At 27.5% G+C, this 8,449-nt stretch overlaps 1 non-coding gene across 1 annotated transcript; it reads left to right on the top strand.

Moving 5' to 3' along the window:
- The first annotated feature begins 1,322 nt into the window (after window positions 1-1,322).
- Window positions 1,323-1,425, top strand: LOC113864110. Its single transcript, XR_003504714.1, has one exon. It is a non-coding gene; the product is annotated as a U6 spliceosomal RNA (small nuclear RNA).
- The last annotated feature ends 7,024 nt before the right edge of the window (window positions 1,426-8,449 follow it).

The following is an 8,449-nucleotide window of genomic DNA, read 5'->3' as shown; positions in this document are numbered from 1 at the left end:
TTATGTGATCTTTAATAATAATATGACTAATAGAAGTTTATTTTTCTCAAAAATTGTTAATTCAGTTTCCAAACATTTTCTAGATTTTAAATTCTATAGAGACTAAATTAATTGATCAAAATTCTTCATATCATTAAATGCTACATATCATATCCAACTAACACTTCATGCACTAAGTTAACTGGTTCGTTATAATAATAAATATCTAAGTGGCGATAAAGACTAAAATAATTAACAATTATATGTATTTAAGACTAAAATGATTAATAATTACATGTGTTGGAAACTAAAATAACACTTTATTTAGTTTAAAGACTATTTTGATGAATTTTTAAAATTATAGCAACTTAAATGATTGACATTATATATGTTAAAAACTAAAATAACATTTTAAATATATTAGGAATTATTTTGATGGATCTTTGAAACAGGTTTACTCAATAGAGTCAATAAATAATGTTAATGTCAAAACCCATTGTTTGGACGTTTTGGTATTCAATGATACTCAAAACAATTATTACAGGAGTGTGTATAAAATTGAATATTACTATTTAATTCTCTATTTATTTATAATTATTTATAAAATTAATTTATAATTATTACCTTTAAATTGTATTTAAAATTTTTTTATGAGAAATTATTATATATAAAAACTTTATGTTGGTGACCATAAGATGTTAAAAATAGAAATAAAATATTGGCCACAAATTGCATTTAATAAAATTTTATTAAAATTGATTATAAATAAAAGTGGAAAAACTAATCATATAATGTTAAACTTATTGATTTGTTTAATACATTGGATTATAAAAATATGCATAAAAAATTATAATATATTTATAATAAAATAAATTAATACACACACACTTGTAAAAATAGTGTTTTGTATATTTTTAAATTATCTTAAAAAGTGTATTAACTTAATTAACATCTTGGATTAATTAGTATAGAAATAGTAGGAATTTTCTCAGCAATAGTTGAAAAAATTAAAATTATTTAACAAAAATATAATGCTTAGTGTATTTTAGAAATATTTATTTTCTATTTCAATTATTTAAAATATTTAGTTAGTAGGGATGGTGAAAGAAATTTACTCCCGCCAGTGGTAACACCTGTTGTGGATCGAGTTTGGATTTTCAATCCAGTACCCTACGGGATCCGGATCGCCTGCAGTTCTCCCTAGAAAAGTTTGATTCTTGTTCTTGTTTTCGTATAGCGGAGAGGAGATGTATGTTATCTGCCTATGGTGTTAAGTTAGTCCCACATCATTTAATTTACTGTTATCTCGCCTCTTTATATAACACATGGGTACCCCTGAGCTTGTCCCTTCGGGGACATCCGATAAAATTGGAACGATACAGAGAAGATTAGCATGGCCCCTGCGCAAGGATGACACGCACAAATCGAGAAATGGTCCAAATTTTTTTGGAATTTTCTGCGTTGATTTCTCCGCTGCTTCTCATGATTCTGTTCACCACATTACTCATTTCTGCCATTATATTATCATGTCAAGATATTTTCCCCTTTTTTTTGTATTTCCATGCATAGCAAATTACTGGTTTACCATTTATGTGATGCAGTTTTGAATTGCTTCATTTTGGCATAAAATTGGATGTGGGGTTTTTGTCCTAATTATCTTGCATCTTCAAGTGTTGCCGTCTTTGATTTTGCTACCTGCTGAATATATCTCCCAACTCTGAGATGACAAAATTTATGTTCTTGGAATCTTCATCTAATCTGCAGTGCATGGTGCAGAAGTGATTATTGGTTATGCCTCTGGATTATGAGGTAGTTGAACTAGTTGTGTCTCATACTATGCCTCTAGTTGTATACTCATTACATGATTCGGCTATTTATAAATCAGGATAGAACTTTCTGTATAAATTTAAATAGGATAAACTTGTTTATTAGGTGGGTTGTTGGATGCATATAAATACCTTGAAGAAACATGTATAGTAAGTTGGGTTGTTGTGGCTCCATAATGAATACCCCCAATGTCTTTTCTATACACATTTTTAATAGGCAGTCTAACAGCTTGTTAAAATGCATATGCAATTCTTGTTTCTCTTCTTCAAAACAAAGAAAAAATTGTACTACTGGGCCGTATTCCTAGCAATGCTCCCCTTCTTATTTTTATTTTTTTATGTTCCCGCACCAGTTGTTGCATAACTCGTAGTTTTAGGATTCTGAAGTCATAAACTTTTCTAGGTAGAAAGCAAGGAGAGCAAGTGTATGAGTGTGGTGAATACGCTCACCTGCAATGGTCTTGAATAACAGTCTTATGAATTGGATCAATACAATGAGAAGAAAATTTCAATATATATAAGCTAGATTTATCATTTTTAATTGAAAATGTGTACATTTTGAAAGTATACATAATCCTTATCCTACTTTGGCAATTAGGAGTCCATTTTAGTCTTGGTTTAATCTGTCAGTATTGGTAGTTCAACACTAAATGATTCTCTCTGGCTTAGCTCGGTAATGTGGATTCAAAAAGCTAGAAATGAAAACCATTAACATTTCATAAAAGCACAAGTAATAATATAACAACTGAGAACTGGCCTATGCAGCCAATGTGCTATGAACGGCAAAGGGATATCAGGAGCAATTAATTGGTAAACTTCTAATAGAATGTGTGGTGAGTTATTCCTAGGATTTGGGCTGATATATTTTTGTAATAATTCTGTATCAGAAATCAGATTATTATAAAATCTGATATTGATCAAATTATAGGAAATTTTATTTTTGTATTTACCTCTTACTTGATTTTATAGCATACTAGTTCCCTTTTTCATGAACCAATTTTGCTTATAAATTATTGAGTTGTATCTCAAAAAATATTATGAATTATTACTACTCTACCTATGAAATTATACTGTGACAACAAAGTGCAACAAGTATAGCACAAAATCCAGTACAGCATGACAGGACTAAGAATGTGGAGATTGATAGGCATTTATTCAAGAAAAGCTTAACAAAGGGACTATTTGTCTGCCATTTGTTCGAACCACTCAACAAGTGGTTGATATTCTCACCAAGGGTCTTGGTAAGACCAACTTTGAACTACTTGTTAGCAAGTTGCCATGGTAAACATCTATGCACCAACTTTGTGAGTTATTTCTAGGATTTAGGTTGATATATTTTTGTAATAATTTTGTATCAGAAATTAGATTATTATAAAATCTAATTTTGATAAATCATAGGAGATTTTATATTTGTATTTACCTCTTACCTGATTCATAACAGACCTATTTCCTTTTTTAGGAACTGATTCTACTTATAAATCATTGAGTTGTATCTCAAATAAAATAATAAGAGAAATAATTATTTCCTCTTTTTCTTTCTGGTATACAAAATTATTCTCTTTCCTTTCTGGTAGAATACACTATCGTTTGTTTGTGTTTGCTATTTTACTTCATTTTGTTCATCAATTGCTTTACTAGAACATAACAAAATGAATCCGGTGATATTTTGTTGCAGAGATTAAACGTAAAATGATAGAACAGGTTGGTACACTTTTGCAGTGTGTCGTATTACTTGTTGGTCTTTATGGCTTTTGGAAACTTTGGAAATACAATAAATACCTCATGATGAAGTAAAGATTTAAGGAAAAGATGAAAAGCAGCAAAAACACGCAAAGAGTGAATTAAGACAGTTGTGACTTCTTGAGCTTTAATAGGCTTAGGATTCTTTTACAGCATCAATCATTCATTGAGCATTTAATGAATCCTTTACTAGTAATAATTTTTTGAGTCAATTTGGTGTCTGAGAAGCTAACAAGCAATGTCATTAACTAATTCATTAAACTTTCAATACTCTGCTTGGTTATTGACAAGTCGATCTCACCTAGTAGGATAAGGTTTAATTGTTATTGCTATTGAAACCTGATCCATTTTCAGGTAATGTAGTAAATTATTCCCAATTTAATAAATGTATTAAGAGAATACTTATCATATTGAAAGTTAATTTCATGCTTGCTGAACAATTACTGTTTTCATTTCTCTTAAATTCAATGTTAGTTCCTTCTCCCTGACTTGTATATAGTGGGTGGGTATGAATCTCAATACAGGGACAACATTCATGGTAGAATAAAAGATCTTTAGAGGCAACTTTTGGATAACATTAGCCATTCTACGTCAAGACGACATAATAAAAACAATCTAATCTCTTACCCATCTTAACTTATATTTTCAAAAAGATATGTGAGAGATTAAGAGTATGTTTGGTTACTGTTTTTAAAAATATAATATAATATAATATAAATTTGTATTGAATTTTATTTTTAAAAATAGAAAACTACTTTTAAAAAGAAAAACAAACACTCTCTAAATATTAGTCAGAACACCTGGTAGAATGTAAATGAAAAATGTTAAATATTTAGTGGAATGCATATGCTTTAAGCAAAGCCATTTTTGAGTGTAGGTACATACTTCTTTACCGAGTCGGTAAGGTGCTTATGAACTTACTAACCTTAATTAGTGAAAAATATTCCCTAATTACCTATGATGGTTATTGTCCTTAAAAATAAGTGTTAATTTCTTAAAGGAAAGAGAGTTTTAAAAGAGAAGAAAGGAAAAGACAAATTTTATATTTTGAATAAATATATTTAAAATTTATATTTATTTAAAATAAAATATATTAATATATGTACATAATTTTAATGTATTAATTATGTATTTATTATTATATGATATATAATTATTTTAATTTAAGATTGAAAAATATATTTTTCCTCTAAACATGCTTTGATTGTTTACCTCTCTTGCTTTCGCACCTGATTTTTTTCCCTGTGAATAATCCTTTTCGCATTTGTCTGTTTGCAAAACTATTCAATACTTGTTTTAATTTTGCTTGACGGAATTCAGTTCATGTGTGGTATTTAAGGATGAAAATACAATAGGCTATGCAAAGTCTCACCTCTTTAATTTATTTAATTAATTAAATTTTTAAAAAAATATAAATTAAACCTATTAATTAAATATACTAAGCCAAACAAGGCTTTAAAAAGATTAATTCATAAACCCTATAAGACGGATTAGCATATTTCCATCTCTAGCAGTATTGTTTTGCATATCAATATTGAATGTTTTGTGCTACCGGTAGCACTTTGCTTTCCTTTACGACAATGATGTGAAATATGTTCCCGAATAATTTTATTCCTATGTCAAACCACAATGTATAACTAATAAATTATACAACAGGGAAACCAAACATTTGCAGTGGTATAAGATTAGATGCAATGTTTTCGGTTTGGTGAGATGATCCCTTAGATCCATTTATAAAATATAAATAATTATCAGTATATAATTTTTAAATATAAAAATAAATACCTATTTTTGCATACACTAATTTAGGGTGTTCGTACTTCACAGCTAGCTTTTGAGTGTTGTAAATTAAATTTGACTCCTTAAATTAAAATATTTTTAGGAGCTATCCCAAACGAAAGTATTTTCAGAAATTGTTCATTTTTTTAATAGTACATGGCTTTTTATACAATGAGCATTTAATTTAATTTTTTATAATTTACTTTTTAATTTAAAAAATTCCATCTTTTTAATTTAGCTGTATTTTTAATAATAATAATAATAATAATAATAATAATAATAATAATAAGTAGTTATTTTTAATTATAAAAATTATTTAGTTTAACAATAGTAATATAATATATCTTTAAATTTTTTATTTTAAAAATTTATTTTAATTTATTAATATTACAATATACAGGAACTTACTAGTTATAGGTAAATTTATAGTAGGAAAATATTTAAGTAAAAGTTTACAGACATTTTTGGTGTTGTGCCAAATATAGCGCGTTATATTTTCGTTGATGAATTGATTTATTTTATTATATTCTCTTAAAATCATAGACCCAATTTTCTTTTTCATTCTAAATATGACCTTCTAAATAAAAATTTAATACTTTTTAAGTAAATCGCTTCTTCAAATATTCTTTTTTATGAACTTTAAAAGTATAACTGAACAGAACTTAAAAAAAAAACGAAAAAAAAGACATATTTATTATATTAGAAACTGCTGTGAAATAAAGAACATATATTAGAATCAATTTAGTATTGACAATTTATATTAGAGCATCTTATTTTTTATTGACAAACTCTTTTATATCCTTCAAGCGACAAGCACAATATTTAATTAATGATAATTTCCAACAAATACACTATATTTTCAGTTGATTGTTCACTCTTTTAAGTTTCTCCTTTTATTGCTTTTTAATTTGATTTTCAGTTTATTTTGGTGTTTTATGTTTCTGAATGAATGTCTTCCAATTTATAATTTGCAATTTGGTGAAAGTTCAACCTTGTAAATCTTATTGAAAACCAGAGGGTAGGTAGAGGATAGAAAAGTATATTAGCCCATCGTCAACAATGCTTTCTCTGTTTGATCACCACAATTATTCTAACAATGTAATACTAATTGAAAGATAAAATAAATAACAGAACGCAGAATATAATTAGAATGATAATTTGAGCAAAAGAGATTTAGTTTCTCTAAAATTAAAAGACATGTAAGGTAAAAATCGTGAATTTAAAATTAATATATTTATAAAACATTTGAACTTAAATCTTTTATTATTAATTTTAGATTTTTTTTCGTTTTATAAAAGCTAAATCCACTACGACAACCGTCGCAGGTAGAAGAATACTCTCTCGGTTATGATCTGAAAGTGTCAACTATCGAGTGCCTTCTCCCCATCAAATAGCCCAACATATCACGACGTAAACGCGTCAACTATTTGTAAGGTATGATTATTATGATATAAAAATAGAAGACATTAAATTAAATACACTAACATATGTCATTCTAAAATAATTCACATGGAAGAGCACTTGAGTATTTACATAACTCTATCTATTGCAGAGCTTAAAACATGCAAAACATTAAAACTTTGTTTGAAAGTTTGGAGGAGAAGGAAAGAGAAAGATTTGAAGAAAGAAAAAGAGGAAGGAAAGGGAAGAAAAAAGAGGTTAAACCTCTCAATTGAGAAAGGAAGATGCAAAAAACAAACTTTTGGATTATTTTAGAGAGTTTAGAAAAACTTTCAAAACGTTTCTCTTCTAATTAAGCAACTTTCAAATAAGATTAAATCCCTTCTAACCCCTTCCCTCCCCTCCTAAACCCAACTCCTAAATATAGTCTAATAAAAATTAAAAAAATCAACAAAATGCCAAACTTCTACACACACAAATTGAACGTAGATAATAGATTAATGAACCATATTATATTACTAAAAAGCAGGGAACAAAACTGCTAGAAATTGCTGAAATTATCTCCCTTGTTCTATTTATTCTATTACTAATCATAAGAAGAAACCAAAGCTATGAATCATAGTGACAAGTCTTCTAATAATAACTACTATTTTTTATGTATCACAATATATTAAGTTTTTCAACACTAATTCTTAACAAATAAACTACATGTTTATTCTAGGTCAAAACTAAATAATATTTCTCAAAATAAATAAATAAATACATATACAAAATAAATGAGAAAATATTAAAAATAAATAATAGTTTTATCAAAATAATAAAAGTATCTATAATGATTATCATATTATGGAATCAAATCTCATTCGTAATAGTTTTAGTGGTATGCCTTTAGTCAAATGATCGACAATCATCAATTCAATGTTAACGTTCTCAATGACCACTTTTTTTTTCTTAACACATTCTCTTATGACTAAATATTCAATGTTGTTATTATTAGCTATGAATACTGAAGTAGAGTTATCAAAACACAACTTCAACGACCTAAAAATGGGGTCCACAATTTTAAGTGCAGATATAAAAACTCTTTAGTCATATACCATGTAAGGTAGCATCAAAATAAGAAATGAACTCAATCTCTATAGTGGAAGTAATAATCCAGGTCTGCATTGCACTGCTCCAAGATACAACTCTACAAGTTAGTATAAAATTGTAACCAGATGTAGACTTCCTAATATCAATGCAGCCAACAAAGTCTGAATTAGAATAGCTTATGACCTCTAAAATATCAATCCGTGTGTACATAGACATGTAATCCTTTATTTTTTGAAGATATCTCATTTTCTTCTTCACAAATTTCCACTGGTCAACACCTGAATTACTTTGATATCTTCCCACAACTCTAACTGCAAATGTAATGTTAGGTTTAGTGAAAACCTACACATATATAAGACTTTCAACAGCTAAAGCATATGGAATATTTTTCATTTATTCTAGCTCAAGGTCATTTTTTGGTCACTAACTACAAGTTTATTACCTTTCACAATAGGAGCTAAGCTTGATGAATAATCTTTCATGTTAAACTTTTTAAAAACCTTGTTGATATAGATTTCTTAAGACAAATCCAAAATACCTTGAAATCTTTCTCTATAGATTTTAATACCTATGACATAAGATGTCTCACCTATATATCAAAGTTCTTTGAGAGAAACTACTTCACTTCATAT

Source organism: Abrus precatorius, unplaced genomic scaffold (assembly GCF_003935025.1).
Source record: "Abrus precatorius isolate BTA unplaced genomic scaffold, Abrus_2018 Scaffold3, whole genome shotgun sequence".
NCBI lineage: Eukaryota > Viridiplantae > Streptophyta > Magnoliopsida > Fabales > Fabaceae > Abrus > Abrus precatorius.
This window is presented reverse-complemented; position numbering and strand designations above follow the sequence as displayed.